General features: G+C 41.5%; 1 long non-coding RNA gene across 1 annotated transcript; it reads right to left on the bottom strand.

Annotated features, from left to right (window-relative positions):
- Positions 1 to 1,172: 1,172 nt before the first annotated feature.
- Positions 1,173 to 5,932, bottom strand: LOC310794478. Its single transcript, XR_014553568.1, has 3 exons — positions 5,828 to 5,932; positions 5,550 to 5,675; positions 1,173 to 1,387 (listed from the first exon to the last, which is right to left on the bottom strand). It is a non-coding gene; the product is annotated as an uncharacterized lncRNA (long non-coding RNA).
- Between the last annotated feature and the right edge of the window lie 10,880 nt (positions 5,933 to 16,812).

Genomic DNA, 16,812 nt, shown 5'->3' with positions numbered 1-16,812 from the left:
CTGGCAGAAGCTAACTACAGTAAAAAAAAAACGTCTGGCAGTGAATGTGTTAAGAGAGGCATTAAATAGACCAATGGCCACAGGCAGGAATGATTTCCTGTGCCTCTTCGTATTGCATCTAGGTGGAATCAGTCTCTCACTGAACGTACTCCTGTGTTTGCAGCCTATCAGAGAGCGGTGTGCACCGACAGAGCCCACCTCCTCATTAAATCTAAGCGCAGCTCCGCACCACCCCTCGTTTTCGAGAACAGTGAATCTTTCTCTGATAACCCAGGTGAAAAAGTATTATACTTAAATTATACTTTTCACAGTATGTACTAAGTACACTTTCAGTTAGCATATGTTAATTTGGCACCCTTAAGTTATACTTAAGTGTACTTAAGTAGTCATTTAGTAGTACTTATGGACTCCTTGAGCACACTTTAAGTGTAATTTGTATGCTTTTTTGGAACAACTTTTTACAAACTTTAAGTGTACTGAAGTATACCAGTGAAAAGCATGATTTGTGAGCATTCAAAACACACTTTCAGTACAATTGTATTATATCACCAGTGTGTTGAAAGTATACTTAAAAAGGCATTATAGATCAATTGATGTAGTCTACAAGTATACTTTAAATAGTTATCATACTATTAATATTCTTCTAACATGCCTCAGTAATATTTCAAATAAACTTCAAATGCACTTTTTGATTTTAATTAGTACATTTAAAGTGTGCTATTGTTAATAAGAAATGTATTTATAGTGAAGTTCTATCACAATTTAAGCATAATAAAGACATGTACTTAAAGTGTACTATAATAGAGTAAAAGTGTATCTGAAGTGTATTCCATCACTGCTTATGCGTCAGGATAAAAGTGTATTTTAAATAGAACATTGTTATACTTTAAGTACTGTATTAAATGCACTAGAAGTATACTTATAATACATCACTATTATCCTTCACATGGTACCATTTCAATACACTCCAAATGTGCCATTGAGTTCAATGACAAATTGCACTTCATTTATGAGAAAAACACAATTTTATTTACATTAAAATATTATGGTAATACAAATGTATGTAAGAAATTAAAACAGTTACCAGTAGCGATGCACGATATATCAGCAATCATATGGCTATCAGCTGATGTTTGATCTTGAATATATCGGTATCAGTCCGATGAGCCGATGGCTGGAAAGCCCTTGTTGGTGGCCTATACCCCAGGAGGGGTAGTAGACATAAGTAAGTCCGATGAGCCAAATAACCAAAATGTTAAACCATGAAGCCACAGTCCTGAAGGCAGGCTGGTTGACAACGCAGGCTGGCTGACAACGCAGGCTGTGATCTGCTCCCATAGGCTGCTGTCCTTCTGCACCGGAGTGGAAGACCTGTCCGCCGACAAGGCTGAGGGGATGAGAAAAGAAAAAGACAAATTAATGCAAGACAAGCTTTTATAGTGAACGCAGAGGTCAAGGAACTGTAAGAGAAGAGGTAGAAATTTAACAATGTGGCTTTGTTGCCTAAACCTAACCAACGGCACTACACGGCCTCTATTAGGGCTGCACGATTTATCATATTTTCATCGTCATCGCGATATGAAAATGCGCGATGAACACATCGCAAAAGTCACGTGTTATCGCAAAAAAAAAAAAAAAAAAATTACAGTGCACATGAACGCAACATGCAAGATACCGGCTGAATAAGTGTCCAAATGTTCATGTCATTCTGGCCAATACTCCACTTCTGTTATAACATTTCAGTCTGGAATATGGAATATCTTTCAATAATCGTTATGACTAAAAGGCTAAAAGTAATCTCATGTGTAAGAAATGACTGTTCTACATTGAAGTAAAAATGTAAATAATTAACTTGTTGGTTTTGGATTTTTTTTAGCTTCAATAGTGCATTTTTGTTCGTATGACAGGCTTTGAGAATCCCGTGCCACTTACTGATACATATGCTTAAATTAACACACTCGTATTGCAAAATTAATTTAGGCCCTCACTGTAATACTTCAGAAGTTGAATTTGAAGTTCAGCATTAATACATTTGTCATTTTTTGTCTTAGATTTACCTTTGTGTGTTATTGCAATATAAAACTACATAATTGAGAATCGATTCTAGATTCTGGAATCGAGAATCGTTGGAATCGAGAATCGATTCTGGAATCGGATCGTGACCCCAGGAATCGGAATCGGATCGGATCGTGGCTTAGCCGGATCGGAGCACCCCTACCCATTAATATTTTTTTTATAGCATTTTTTTATTTATCGCAGGTCAGATCGTCATCGCAATATTGAACAGTTATCGCACATCGCAGCTTTTCCTCATATCGTGCAGCCCTAGCCTCTATCTTCCCAAAAGCGCTAATTTTCCGCTCGTTTAACGCCATGCGCAATGCAAATTGGGGGTGGACACAACCGCATGACTGTGAGATAAGTGTACTGGGCATTGGCTGCCACAAGCCAAAGCAGGCGTTTCAGCGCTAAAATGTGGGGTAGATGGCGTTTATCCTATCGTCAGCAGCGCGCAATTACTTTGCGCTAAGAGCTTTGAAAAGGACCTCTTACGCGCAAATACCTCTCTGCGCTGGGCACTCTGCACAGAGATTACGGCTGCGCTCCGAGCGCAGAGAGGTATTTGCGGAGTGGAAAGTGGAATTTCTTTTGGATATTTATATACATTTATATATATTTGGGTATTAGCAGCAGATAATTCAGTGAGGCAATCAACTATAACTCACTGAGAAACTTTTATCACATCGCAAAGAGGGAAATAAATTGAGAACACTTGTGGGACAATGGACATAGGCTATTTACCTTCATAGCCCGGAGGGTCGTTGGCACCACAGACGATCTGTCAATAAGCTCTCTCTGTCCTCGCAGGAGTGAGTACACTCTATTACGCATGGAGATAATTACAGCATATTGCATGCCTCGGTGAGGCAACCTCACGCAAACAACCATTGCGAGATGGGAATCTGATTGGTTTTGATTGACGTATGCCAGCCTTGCCTGGTCACGCCTGTGAATAATTCTGGTAGTTAAGACCGCCCAAATCCCGTTTGCGCGGGCATTTTGGGGGGTTACATGCTGCCACTCCGACGTTCTGCCACTCCGAAATATCGGCACTCAGAAAGGGTTCTATATTCCCCGTTTTTCACTAACCTCTCCCAGCCCCCACGCCAAACCTAACCTCCCCCAGACCAGAGTCCTGCATCGGGTCGGGGTTCCGCGGGGCCCCGCCGGGTACCCGCAAAAAAATGCGGGGGGGCGGGTGTTATTTTGTCTTCATTTTATTTGCGGGCTTGGATCTGGGTAGAATAAACAACATGCGGCCCGGGTCGCGGGTGTTTTATTTACTTTTTATATAACGATAATAATTCAGTCAGTGTGTAACTTCATGTTTTGTCTGAGTCTGACGACCTGACGTCTTTGTCACAATCAGTCAGACTCAGAGAAAATACTGCAGTTGCAAATCCTGGCGGCTAAGTGGCAGTATTGGCTTGTTTATTGGAGGGGGGGGTCAGTGGTCAGGTCGTCACTCAGGGCAGGGCAGGCACAAGAGACAGGTAGGTCACTGACTGACTTCAGTTCAGTAGCGTTAGTACATTTCGTTCAGTATCTTAGACCTACACCTATGCTAGCTAGCTTGTTGCATTGCATGACAGCTAGCGCCAGCAAGGCTAGCATGTTTCCTTTAGCTGCTGCCTGGCCCTGGCTGGCCTGCTGATACTGGCACCAGTGACAAAACACCGTCAATGTGCTTAATTGTAAATAACGTTATGCAATGCCTGCCGAGTGTGACTGCACCAACCACCGTTGTTGGCTCTCGTCAGTGACTCGGCCAGAAAAGACCGCTATTCGCTTCCTGTGTTAATTGTGAAACGATCGCAGTTACTTTGGTTCTGTTCACTTAAAAAATATATATATTATGCGGAAGCGGAGCGGGGCGCGGGTCTCATGTCTGCGGGGCGGGGTGGGTTGCGGTACTGACTGATCATATGAGCGGGTTCGCGGAGCGGGGTCGGTACTGCACGTCGCGGGGCCGGGCGGAACCGGGTCTTGAAAATCAGACCCGCGCAGGACTCTGCCCCAGACCCTAACCCAAAACCTAACCTCTCCCACCCCCACGCCTAAACCTAAGGTCGGCATTGCGGCTTCTAAGGTGAACGACCGCCAGTCCGAATACTGGAAGTTAACGTTCGGAGTGGCAGGGCTTCGGAAAGGCAGACAGTTACCATTTTGGGGCGCAGATGATTTTTGGCAGAATTGTTTCCGCATGCCCGCCGAGAATTGCATCCCCAACATATTTCGGGGCTGTTTTAACTTCAGGGAGGTCACGTCTACCAGACAATTATATCACTTTGAAACAGTAAAATTTCTGTATAAATCATTACCAGTAGCTCCCGTGAGGTGGGGATGTTTTTTTTTTGCTGCTCGGTGGGGGAGGCAAGGCGGAACGCTATCGTCCATGCCTTAAGGCACGCGCAAACAGTGCGCAAAGCGCTATTTAGGGATAGCGCCTGTCGGAAGATAGAGGCCCACGTGTTTACTTTAGTTCTTAACGGCGGAGGAATGGAACTGTTAACATCGGTAGTGGGCCATGGGATCCTGACTATACGTCAAACTAGGATGCGATGAGAATGAGAATGTGCTGGGTGTGAAGAGACAGTAGTCTGCTTGCTACTGAAACACACAGGCCACATCTTCTTTCTGGACAGACAGATTTGTCACCGCAAATTAGAGGCATTTTCTATTTTATTTTTAAATGGCGTTGACATTCCAAAACAACAGAAATCTATCCTTTCTGATGGATCGGTGTGGCTGCAGTTAATTCCTTCCAGAGTCATGTTCACAGCACACAGAACACAACACAGCGTATAGCCTAATATATTTACATAATCTTTCAGTCATTTTCTATAGGATAACCACTGTGTGTGCGCGTTTCTTCCCCAGCGGCAGCATGGTCTGGCGGAGAAACGCGAAACCGAAAGGAGACCAAGATGCGTGTTGCATCTCAAATATCCAAATATTCACTGTTGATTACCACCGAATATCCGGAGCCCAAATGTTTTTATTCGGGCCAGCCCTGGAATTAGATGACTATGAGCAGACAAATAAATGAGCATATACTGTACTTCCTGCTTAATATTTCCTCCTACTGGGCGTCCGGGTAGTGTAGCGGTAGATTCCCTGCCTACCAAGATGAGGGTCGCAGGTCCGTGCCCCCGTGTTACCACCGGCTTGGTCGGGCGTCTATACAGACACGATTGGCTGTGTTTGCGGGCGGGAAGCCAGATTAAGGGCATGAGTCCTGGTCGCTGTACGACCGCCTCCTCTGGTCAGTCAGGGCGCCTGTTTGGGGCGGAAGGGGACTGTGGGAATAGCGTGATCCTCCCACATGCTACGTCCAGCCACTGAAGCTCCCCGCTATCAGGTGAAAAGCAGCTGGCAAATGTGATCGACAGAGGGGGTGGAGCAACGAGCGGGGCAGCAGAGGGAAATTGCCCAAGTACAATTGGGGGAAATGAGAAAAAATAATAATATAAAAAGGGATAACCCACCTACTGATGTTGACGAGTCCGTTAGTGGCGTGTGCTTTCCGTTGAGGCTGAGTGAGGTCAGTCAGACTGAGGATGATCTGATGTTCAGTGAAGATGAGGTTGGAGCAAACACACCAGAGGGCACATCTAGAAACACACACCCACACCAACAATTACTCCCAACAGCTTTTAGAAGCACCTGAAGAGTATGCAATGTATCACATTTGAAATATTCCATGATTAAGATAAGACATGGGGAGCTGTGCAAATAAAAACAGACATCCAGAGCAGGACTCTACCTTAGTCTCTTCCTATTTCAGCCCTACTTGGGGAAAGTCTGCTGAGAGTGGGCAGGATGCTCTACACAGGGCAGCGCTGAGCAGCGGCTGGATGGCTGGTATCCCAGCAGAGGGTGGGTGGCTGGTACAGGCCCTTGACAGGTGACATGACCGCTCTGGGAATCACAAACAGGAACATATTATATATACTGTATTCCAACCACATGCAAGCACCAGGTCCCTCAGCTTTTTTTAAAAATAAAATACAGTTGTACTGTCATACCTCTGGGCAGCTGTATCTGTTGTCGATGGAGTGATGTCGAGTTTCTACGAGGAGTAGATGGGTAGTGACGATGCAGCACACACAGAGCACCCTCTAGACACACTGCCTTAAGCTGGACAACAAAGTCAGATAAGATTGCAGTGAGAAAACTTCATTTTCTATCTGTAGTACTCATGAGTGTAATTTTTTTTCAGCATCTTCTGGAGAATCTCTTTTTGTGGATTTTTCTCACATTTTCTCCCCAAATGTACTTGGCCAATTCCCATTTATAACGGTCGTTGCGCGGGTCAGAGGGGTTTGACCAGCAGGACGTAGCGCATGGGAGGATCATGCCATTCCCCCCAGTGCCCATTCCCCGAAACAGGTGGCCCGGCGAACCAGATGAGGCGCTAGTGCAGCGACCAGGACTCATACCCTACCGGCTTCCCACCCGCAGACACGGCCAATCTTTAGGAATGTCTGACCAAGCCAGAGGTACCTCTGGCAGGAGTTGAACCTGGGACTCTGCGGTGGTAGGCAAGTGCTTTTACCTCTACACCAGTGGTTCCCACCCACCGGGCCCCGGTCCATAAAGCATTTGCTGCCACGCCGCGGGGAAGCTAATATGATTCTGCAGGGAGGAAGAGAGTGAGATAGCTCTCTCTACACACACACTTGCATTAAGAGAGGGTCCATGAAATTGAGAGTTTACAGTCTATTATTTCACTTGTAATTCACTATTCCAGTGTGTCAGAATTTTACATACACTAAGAAGCTGACTAGTGCTGCAACTATCGATTATTTTAGTAATCGAGTATTCTACCGAATAATCCATCGAGTAATCGGATAAGAACCCTTTTTTGTGTTTTCAAAGGCTTATCGTAAATATACACCAAAAAATAAGATAAATCTCTTCAAATAAACAACTACATTAGTTTCTTTCTTAGAAAAAACAACATTTTTATTTTTAAATTGCATAGAACTGGCAGTGGCACCATTCATCTTTTTCACCCGTCCTTACAAAGCTGTCCATAGTACGCTGTGATCCGCTGAAAAAGAGGTGAAATAATAATTAATATTGATATTTATTAGGTAAGCTCATAACAAAACTGGAGAATGCGCATTTACACACCCTAGACCTGTTGCCTATTATTGACACAATTATCAGAATAGCAAGATAACAGGTCAGGTGGTGTAATAATTGGAGCCTAAAATGCACCAATTAAATAGTTGTTTGCAATCATCATGAGAAGAGTCGACCGGTCTAGGGTGTGTAAATGTACATTCTCCACACACACACTCTTTCTCTCTCACACACACTCACTCTCTCTTTCTCTCTCACACACCAACAGGCTAGTGTGATCACACACACACACATACACACACACACACACACAACGCTGTTAAATTAGCCGCTAACGTTAACTTTAGGTTGAGCTTTGTATTTCTCACAGAAAACGGCAAGCCACATCAAAAAAATGCAGCATGAATGCAGTAATAGTCATATTGGCAACGTGGCAAGCCAGCAGCACAACTACTACTAGTCTTAATATCAAGTAGCAATCATTAGCATACATTTACATTAGCGTTGTGTATAGTTAACGTTACGTTAGTAACGTTACCTTGCTCCGCTCGACGTAGATGCGCTGGTGGATGCGTAGACTGGATGTTTACGGTTCAGGTGCTGAAGCATTGACGAGGTACTGTTGTGATATGCAAGTGTCGTCTTGCACACCACTGAGTTTGTGTCCTTTTTCAGCGTGAAATGGTCCCACACTTAGACAGTTTCGGTCGCTTTGTCGGACCTGGTTCTTCCCTTCCCGGCTCCTCCTGTCTGCTTTCTCCGCCGCCTCGTTCCATTTTGCGGGGTCCGTCTCTGGTCTGTCTGCGATCATGTGTCCTCGCGTGTTTACACCGGAAGAGCGCTGTGCCACACCAGTAAGCGTCCGTGAGAAACAGTCTCTACTCTCTAAATGCCGTGTCGAGGCGAATCATTTTGGCCTCGATCATTTTAATTATTCGAGTTATTCGAGGTACTCGAGGAATCGTGACAGCCCTAAAGCTGACTGTCCCCTAGCCCCATAACGTGGCGCTGCTACTGTACTCCGATAATATTCTCGTACAGCAGTCATCGTCACACAGCGTTCGAATCCTCAATAGGTGGAAAGCGCTGTTAAAAAATCTCTCCTACCCGTATCCGACCTCCGATTGCAGATCCGAAGATATGATAGTCCCCCTACTGAAGCCAGTAATTTAGCCGGCGCGGTTAAAATGATACTGCTTGCGTGAAACAACCGTTTAGAAGCAGTCTTTGTACGTTTGTACGTAACGAGTTGTAACATCGAGTTAGCAGCTAACGTTATACAGTACTTGATTGTCTCTGGCTGCTAGCTAGCTAAGCAGACTGACTCCCCACACTAACGTCAGCTAGCATTGTTTTGTAGCATACTCTTCACCCTTTGAGTAAATGTAATTCACAAATAAGTCTAAAACGATTCAACCGTAACATTAACGTTACATCAGTCTCACAGACTAACCTAGCGTTAACTAACGCTGGTAACGTTGTGTAAAGCAGTCTATACAGAGAATAAGCGCTAACGCAAGCTAATCTGTTTAATTTAGCGTCAGCTAACGTATGCTAGCTAATAGAAAAACGCACATAATGTTGCGTTTCGGGGTACACCAAAATACTTTGGTACCGTCTGCTTATACAAGACATACAGTTTTAAATACATGATAAGCAACTAGTTTTGTCAATATTACCGTATCCCGGGCGGCAGGACGCCCGCTCGAATTTCAAACGAAACATGTTGGCTAGCCCTGATCACTTCCGGAAGTACCTTCTTCTTCTTCTTCTGATGTTTAATGGCGGTTGGCAAATACCGCCACCTTCTGAATTTTAGCAGTTACACAATATTATTCACAGTGTGGGAAAAACAAAAACGATGTCCACCCAAAGTGCTCAAAAACATAATAGTGTCCATTCTTCTTCTTCTTCTTCTTCTTCTTCTTCTTCTTCTTCTTCTTCTTCTTCTTCTTCTTCTTCTTCTTCTTTGCGTTTATAGGCAGAACCGGGAGTACCTCGCTTTCATGTCTTAAAAAAAAATTGTATGGGCTATTAATAACTTCACTACTTATTTTATTGTTTACCCTTGTTTTATTTGCTTAGTGGTATCTATTTTATCTGAGAACTGAATACAGTAGGCTACATGGAGCTGATACTTGAATTTGATCACTGAGTCTGAGACACATGATTGTGTTTGTGCAGGGCAGGCTAATTTTGATCTTACTGATCTTATTTGAAGAGCTGAATATTTCAGACAAATAGGGATCAGTGCTGAGAGAGAGAAAAAGTAAATTTTAAGATCCTAAATGTCAATGTCACCTTGCTACCTTCTCACACGGATAGACAGACAGGCAGGCGGACGGACGGACGGAGACAGACAGACAGACAGACAGACAGACAGACAGACAGACAGACATGTTATTTTAATGTGAGCCAGCTAGCTTTACAAACATTCTCAGAATTAGTGTTTGGGAAGTATAGTTACTTATTATTGATTATTCATTTAAAAAGTAATACAATTACTTTACTTATTACTTGGTTTCAAAAGTACTTGTTACGTCAACAATCAGCCAAACGTCATACATTTTATTTATTTGCCTATATAGGACAAAAACAAATCATGATCTGGCAACAGACCTATCTCCACTTTTCATTTCAACACTATGCCAGCGCTGGAGAAAGTAATGCAGTAACTTGAAATTACTTGGATTACTAACTGTAATATAATTACTTTTTACTTCAATGTAGGAAATAAAAAAATAAATGATTTTGGAGCAACTTTTGTCCCCACTGTCTAAAAACTATAGGGTCACACTTTAAAAAATAGTAATTAGTGCATAAAGGGCTAGATAAAAAGTAAAATGACTGAATAAAGACATACTCAAAAAAGTACAAGTACACAAAAAGCTAATCAATTACACTCATTTGAGTACTAGTAATTAGTTTCCTTCCATCTTGTATTACGACTGTAAGTATTTACAACTTATCCTACTTAAAGTACAGCTAAAATGAACTAACATTTAAGTGCACTCTATAAGTTTACTTAAAGGTCCCATTCCGTGCAAAAGCTGTTTTTACTTGTAAATGCATATATACTGCTGTCAGCCCTCCCTGTAATGAGTGGTCACACGCTCAGAACTGCCACAGTTGGATTTGTCCCTATCCAGCGTCCCTCTGCAGTCTCCTCCAAGCCACACCCCCAAACGCTTTGTTTGCCCAGAGGGGAATCTGGGGGAATCGGGACGTCACTAGCTTCCTCCTGCATACTGCGCGGGTCTCTCTCACACAAGCTACCTGCACCATTTAGTCTATAGCCACAAAATTAACACTTCTAGCTGGAGCGACGCCAACTGTACGTGATCCTGTAACTGCAGAGGTGCATTCGGTAAGTCTAGGCATTTTGAGATGTCCTCTTTAGCGTAGTACCGTTTAGTTAACGATAACTCGCAACCTAGCGTGCTGGTCCACAGACGCTAATCTGATTGGCCGCTGGGAGCGTGGGGCGGGCTCTCCCTCAGCGGCCAATGGGAACTGTTAGTTCTGAATATATTATAGAAACAGGCCGTTCTTATGAAGCGACCAGAAGAGGGAGTGAGAACTCCGTCACAACAAACGGGTTTGCTATATTTTCGACAGATTAATCCAGAATCATGTTTTATGGACCAAAGACACACGTTTTTAAGAGGTTACAGCTGCACGAATTGGGACCTTTAAATACACTTCTACTGAAGTGGAATTAAAGTACACTACAATAAATCATACTAGTTGTGTATTAAGAAGGACTTTAACAAAAGTGTACTTTTCACAAGTACACTATGTTACCACTAGAAGTGCTTGCACTTTAGTATACTTTTTTGAAGTACACTGAAATACAGCTTAAAATGAACTTATATTAAAGTTCACTCTTTGCAAGTACACTTAAATACACTTATAAATAATTCAATTTAAAGTGTACTACAATAAAGCATACTGTTAGTGTATTACAATTGACTTGAAAATAAGTGTACTTTTCATAAGTATACTAAATGACCACTTTACGTATTTGCAATTTAGTATACTTTTAAAAAGTACACTAAAATTACAGATTAGAATGAGCTTATATTAAAGTGTACTATTTGCAATTACACTTAAATACACTTATAAATAATTCCACTTAAAGTGTATGAGAATAAGGTATACTAAACGTGTCTTACAATGTACTTGAAAATAAGTGTACTTTTCACAAGTATACTAAATTACCACTTTACGTAGTTGCAAATTAGTATATTCTTTAAAAGTACACTAAAATACAGCTTAGAATGAACTTATATTAAAGTGCACTTTTTTAAAGTACACTTAAATGCACGTGTAAATAATAGCAATTAAAGTGTACTATGATAAAATATACTAATACTTTATTAAAATTGACTTAAAAATAAGTATACTTTTTATAAGTACACTATATGACCACTTTAAGTATTTACAATTTCGTATACTATTTTAAAAGTATACTTAGGTAATACACTTGCAAGAAAGTACGCTTTTTAAAAGTAAACTAAAATACCACTTTATGTATTGGAAAAATGAGTATATTTATTTTTAGTACATTTAAATTGACCTTAATGGCATCTTTTCTGAAGTACACTTTATAAAAGTACATGTTAAATATACTTTATATTAAGCACAAAAAGTAAAAGTATAATTATAATAACTTTTGTATACTTAAATTATATTTCAAATATACAAAAGTATACTACTTTTTCACCTGGGAAGTGGTGCGAAATTATGAATAAATGCTTGTTTGACTTAATGGCACTCTCCATACAAGAACTGTCCGATCAACTGAAAGAAACAAGAACGGAGATTAAACTTTTAAAGACAAACTCTGTCACAGAAACAATCACACGGGAGGCACTTGGGGCTCTATCGTTGCAGCGGCGCAGTTTCTAGGCCGAGCGCCAGCCGCAGCGCAAAGCAGTGGGCGTGGAAAGGCGCACTTGATATCTTGGTATCGGCGCTAAACTCAGCCTCAACCATTATAACCACGCCTTTTAAGCGTAAAATTATGCATTGTCCGCTCATTGGAGAATTGCAGGGAAGAGACACACGCTTGCCTTTTAAGCTCCAATTCCTGGACAAATCCGGTAAAACCAGACAAAGCCAAGGGCTCCGCCGCCCCCCCCTCCCTTCATCCGGTCTGTCTATCTCCATATATAGGCTATTATTCCATATTATTATGCTTCTCAAACCAATCTAACTGCAGTTAAAATACTGCAAGCATGTAAATACGCTACACTATAGCAAGACCAAAGTGAAAATAATGTTCTAAATGCATCTGATAGAAAAAAATATTGCCTATGGCTGGATGTCATGAGATTAGATGAAAGTTTGGCCAGAATGATATCGTTTTATCTCTCCTCCCCCACTGCACGATGCAACATCCTCTGAATGACACCTATCACTTTTACTGGATCTGATAACTTTATTCTATTTAATTTACTGGATTTTATTATTGAGTAATAGTATTTTATTTGGCCTATATATGCCCCCCCCCACAGGCTCTGACAAATATGTTCATTCTCAATAAAATCTTCAGTAATCAATCAGAGGGGCTTTAAAAGCCAGATTGGCAGCAGCTGGCGCAGTGTGATCAATATGGCAGACCAAAACCGATCCACTAAATTCACAGCTGAGGAGAAGATGGTGCTGGCGAATCAGGTGATATATCTGTCCACCATTCATTTTGAATAGCTACAAAACAACTCTTTACTTAAGTTGTTTATTCATCTATCCATTCAGGTTCAAATGTACCATCGCGCACTGTTTGGGGAGGAGAATTACCCCGCCGACGCCCCACGCCCAGTCCTGGACCGCCTGAGTGAGCCGCCCCAGGTGGCCGTCTATGCGCTGCGCTTGTTCAGCACCTCGGACAGCTCCGCTGCCACAGACGGGGGAAACATTTGGAAATAATTCTAACTTTCTATGCTTTGCACACAGAAAAAATAAATACAACAGACAATTCTGTAATGAATAGCTGTAATGAAGAGTGGGGTTTGAAGAAGCGCTACACAACAGTTTATCCAGTTTCTCTCTTTCTCTCTTTCTTTCTCTCTCCCTTTCTCTCACATTAAACGATATACATGCCTATAATGTCAATTATCTGAATGAAATAATAATACATATTAATTAGGAATATTAGTAATATTAGTAGCCTAGCTAATTTCGGGGGGGGGGGGGGGGGGTAATAAAACGTAGAGCTATATTACACATAAATGGGGATTATTATGATAGCCTAAACTAAATTTATGAAACTGCATTACAGCTTCACCCAAAGCCTGAGAAGGGTTGCAATCTTATATTCTATTGTATTCTAAAGTATTTTTTTCTATATATTGTATTCTCCATTCACTTTCCTGTCCCCGGTGCACAGAATCCTGCTTTAGGCCTGCTTTTCAAAAGCGCAAAGCGCTAAAAGTAGGCCAGGTCGGAAGATGGCTGGAAGATAGCAATACGCCGGTATTTAGCGCCGACACGCCCACTTTGGCGCATTCAGGGACTCCGCCACGCCCATTCGGCCTAAAGCGCATTTGGCAGCCTAAAGCCTATTGCTATTTTCCCGAAACAGGCGCAAGGCACGTTTTTTTGCGGTTAAGGCCCGTAATAGCGCCGATGGCCTGTGGGAGAATAGGGCCCCATATGCTCTCTTTGCTGAATGTGAAAAACACAGACTCCAGTTGGAGAAGGACGTTAAGGCCAGTAAAGTCAGTAAGTTTGAGCGTGATGCAAATGACTATGCCAGTAAGAGGGTCTACATGTGGAGAACCCTGGGACAGGACACACACCCTGCAAGAAGGCACCGTTCCACTGTGCAACATCACCACCGACGCGGACGACCATGGAGACACTGAGGGGAGGACTACCACTCTTCCTTGTCCTCGTTTGACCTGGACTTAGGGAAGCTGGCTCCATTGAAATCTTCAAAACTAGACTCAAAACCCATTTATTTTCCCAATCATATGGTTGTGCTTGATGGTTGTGTTTGATGATGTCATTCTCTAGAAATATTTATTAGCTCTTGAGTAGGGGAGGTCCGGGACGAATGAAGCACTTTTTGTTTTTTTTGTCATTGTGTAAAGATTGTTTCAGCTGGAGTTATAATATTTTCATGTAAGCAACCTACACATGTCCTCTGGCAATACCAACCGTAGTTTCGTTCCATGGGTCAATACATCAGACGTCATCAGATGGCAACCAGAAGCTGCGCAATGCTTAATTTGCCCCACAGTGAAGGGACAAATAAAGCACAGGCGGGGGACTAATGTAGCGGTTGTGAAAAAGGCACAAAAACAGCCAGGTAACAATTTTTTTCTGGCATTAATTCCTTCATCTTTTGGTCATCTAAGAAACTAAGTATTATGAAATACATTTTAATATGTTATATGTTGCAAATTAATATAATTATAACGTCTATCTATATATTTTGCTGATGTGATGTGATCAATATTTTACCTCCCTTAAATGGCTTATCCAAAGAAATATTTGAATGTGTGCATTTTTTTGCCCTCTGTCCGTGGTCCTCTTCCTTATGCGAGGCATTGTCCTGCAAGCACAGATAAATGCATAGCCTATTCAAGGCAATTGGAGCAAAGTGCTTTATTTGTCCCCCGTGCGTTTCCCTGGATGAAAGCTAAGCTAGCACAAAGGATATGCTAACATTACACACAAAACAATCATTGAGCTGTAGTCTACCGATAGGTCTAACAGATGAATAGCGTTAGCAGCATTAAATAAATAAATTCCAACACGCTAATAGAAAAATACACAGTTTGCAATATTTTACTCGCGTTTGAAAATAAGACGAAAAGGCAACGTTTTTGCGGATATCTCCGCCATCCACTGACTGGCCGAGCTGAAACTTCACAGGAAGTGAGGTACCAGGAAGTGTAACATGGGGGGAAAGAATCGTCTTCCTGGGTTTTGTCAAAGATAGTATATGAGGACAAGCTAATTCCGTCCCCCTGCTTAATTCGTCCCGGACCTCCCCTACATACAATCCTGAATTGCTGAGTGGGCTGTCTCAAGCCAGCAATATCAGTATAAACTTAGACTTGACCTAATTTAATAATATGGCATCAGTCGACCCAGTAGCTTAGATAGAAAATCTAATAGCTGGTGAATAAACTTAGTCCTGAACTGCTGAGCGGGCTATCACAAGCCAGCAGTATCAGTATAAACTTAGACTTGACCTAATTTAATAATATGTGTCAGCCGCTGGTAATTTCAGTACAATCTCGCCGAGGTCATTTTTCTGTTTTTTGCAGATTATGAAACTACAGACTGTAAGCTTGCAAATAATGTGTCACACATCAAAATCTGAAAATAATTGAATAAGATCTGCTTATTTGAATGTTTGTACACCTCAAATCAATTTTCCTAGAAAATCAGCCTGAAAGAAAGGTGAGTACTTCTCAGCCCCTGGGCCAGCCAGATAATGGGGGGAGTGAACAATAGCTGCTCATTTACATTAACCACTCCCCATGCACTCCAGCTGTCATCTGTCACAGGTCCCCAGCAAAAAGGGGGATACTTATTTTCACTATAATTCCATCCACAAGTAACATAATGATAGAATGTAGGACTATTTTGGTCATGGGTTTCATAGACTTTCTGTAATAAAACATCTAAAAGCAAAACTCTTATCAAAGGGTATGGAAGCCCATAGCTGACTCTATTCAAATGATAATTTAAATTTGAAAATGGTAATGTAATTCCTCAAATAACATTATCATTTTCAACACATGTGTGTGTTATTTCAGTAAAAATTAAAATTAAAATGGAATAATCCAATTTTCATTTTCATATACTTGTAAGGGCTTTCTATGACTATATAAGAATTCAAATGACAAGCTGTTTGACATTTAATTTTCAAAGTCCATAGCCCGCTCTACAATGGACTATATTAAAATGGTAATTTAAATTTCGTAATGAAAATGCAATCCGAAAAATGCAGCCTAATTTTCCATCTCTGCAAGCATTATTTAAGTCACAATTCAAATTAAAATGCATTTTTGTAGAAAATGTCAAATGATAATTTAAATGGTATTTGACATTTCATTTTAATTTAGTCATACTGCTTTTCAATGGACTTTATCAAACTTGTAATTTAAATGTGGAAATGTAAATGCAATCCAAAAAATCCAGCCTAATTTTCCATCCCTGCAAGCATTATTTAAGTCACAATTCAAATGAAAATGCATTTGTATTTGACATTACATGTTTGACATTCGACATTACATTATCAAAGACTGAACATGCTTTGCAATGTACTCTATTCAAATGAAAAACAGCAAAACAGCGCCTCCCGTGTATTGCAGGTTCACTTCGTGCGTTATCACTGACAAAATTCAATTGGAAATGGCAATCTGTCAGGCCGCTCGTCAAGGCGGGTCTATACTTGGGAGGATGTCACTCATTGGCTACTTTCAGGCTGCCCCAGTTGACCGCGGAAGTAAACAGACCCACTTCTGGTCTGTCGCCTTCAACCACCGCAGTCAGGCATGTAATGTGCGTTTTTGTTCATATTTAAAGTAGAAACAGCATTATTTATCGGTACATGGTGTTCATACCGCGGAAAAGTTAAAAACAAGGTGAATTTTGCCATTAGGAAGGAAGACGCGAGGCGGATTGTTTGCTATGGTT

The sequence above is a fragment of the Poromitra crassiceps genome (genome assembly GCF_964638095.1).
Source record: "Poromitra crassiceps genome assembly, chromosome: 2".
Taxonomy (NCBI): domain Eukaryota; kingdom Metazoa; phylum Chordata; class Actinopteri; order Beryciformes; family Melamphaidae; genus Poromitra; species Poromitra crassiceps.
The sequence above is the reverse complement of the archived record's forward strand: the minus strand, read 5'-3'. Positions and strand labels throughout refer to the sequence as shown.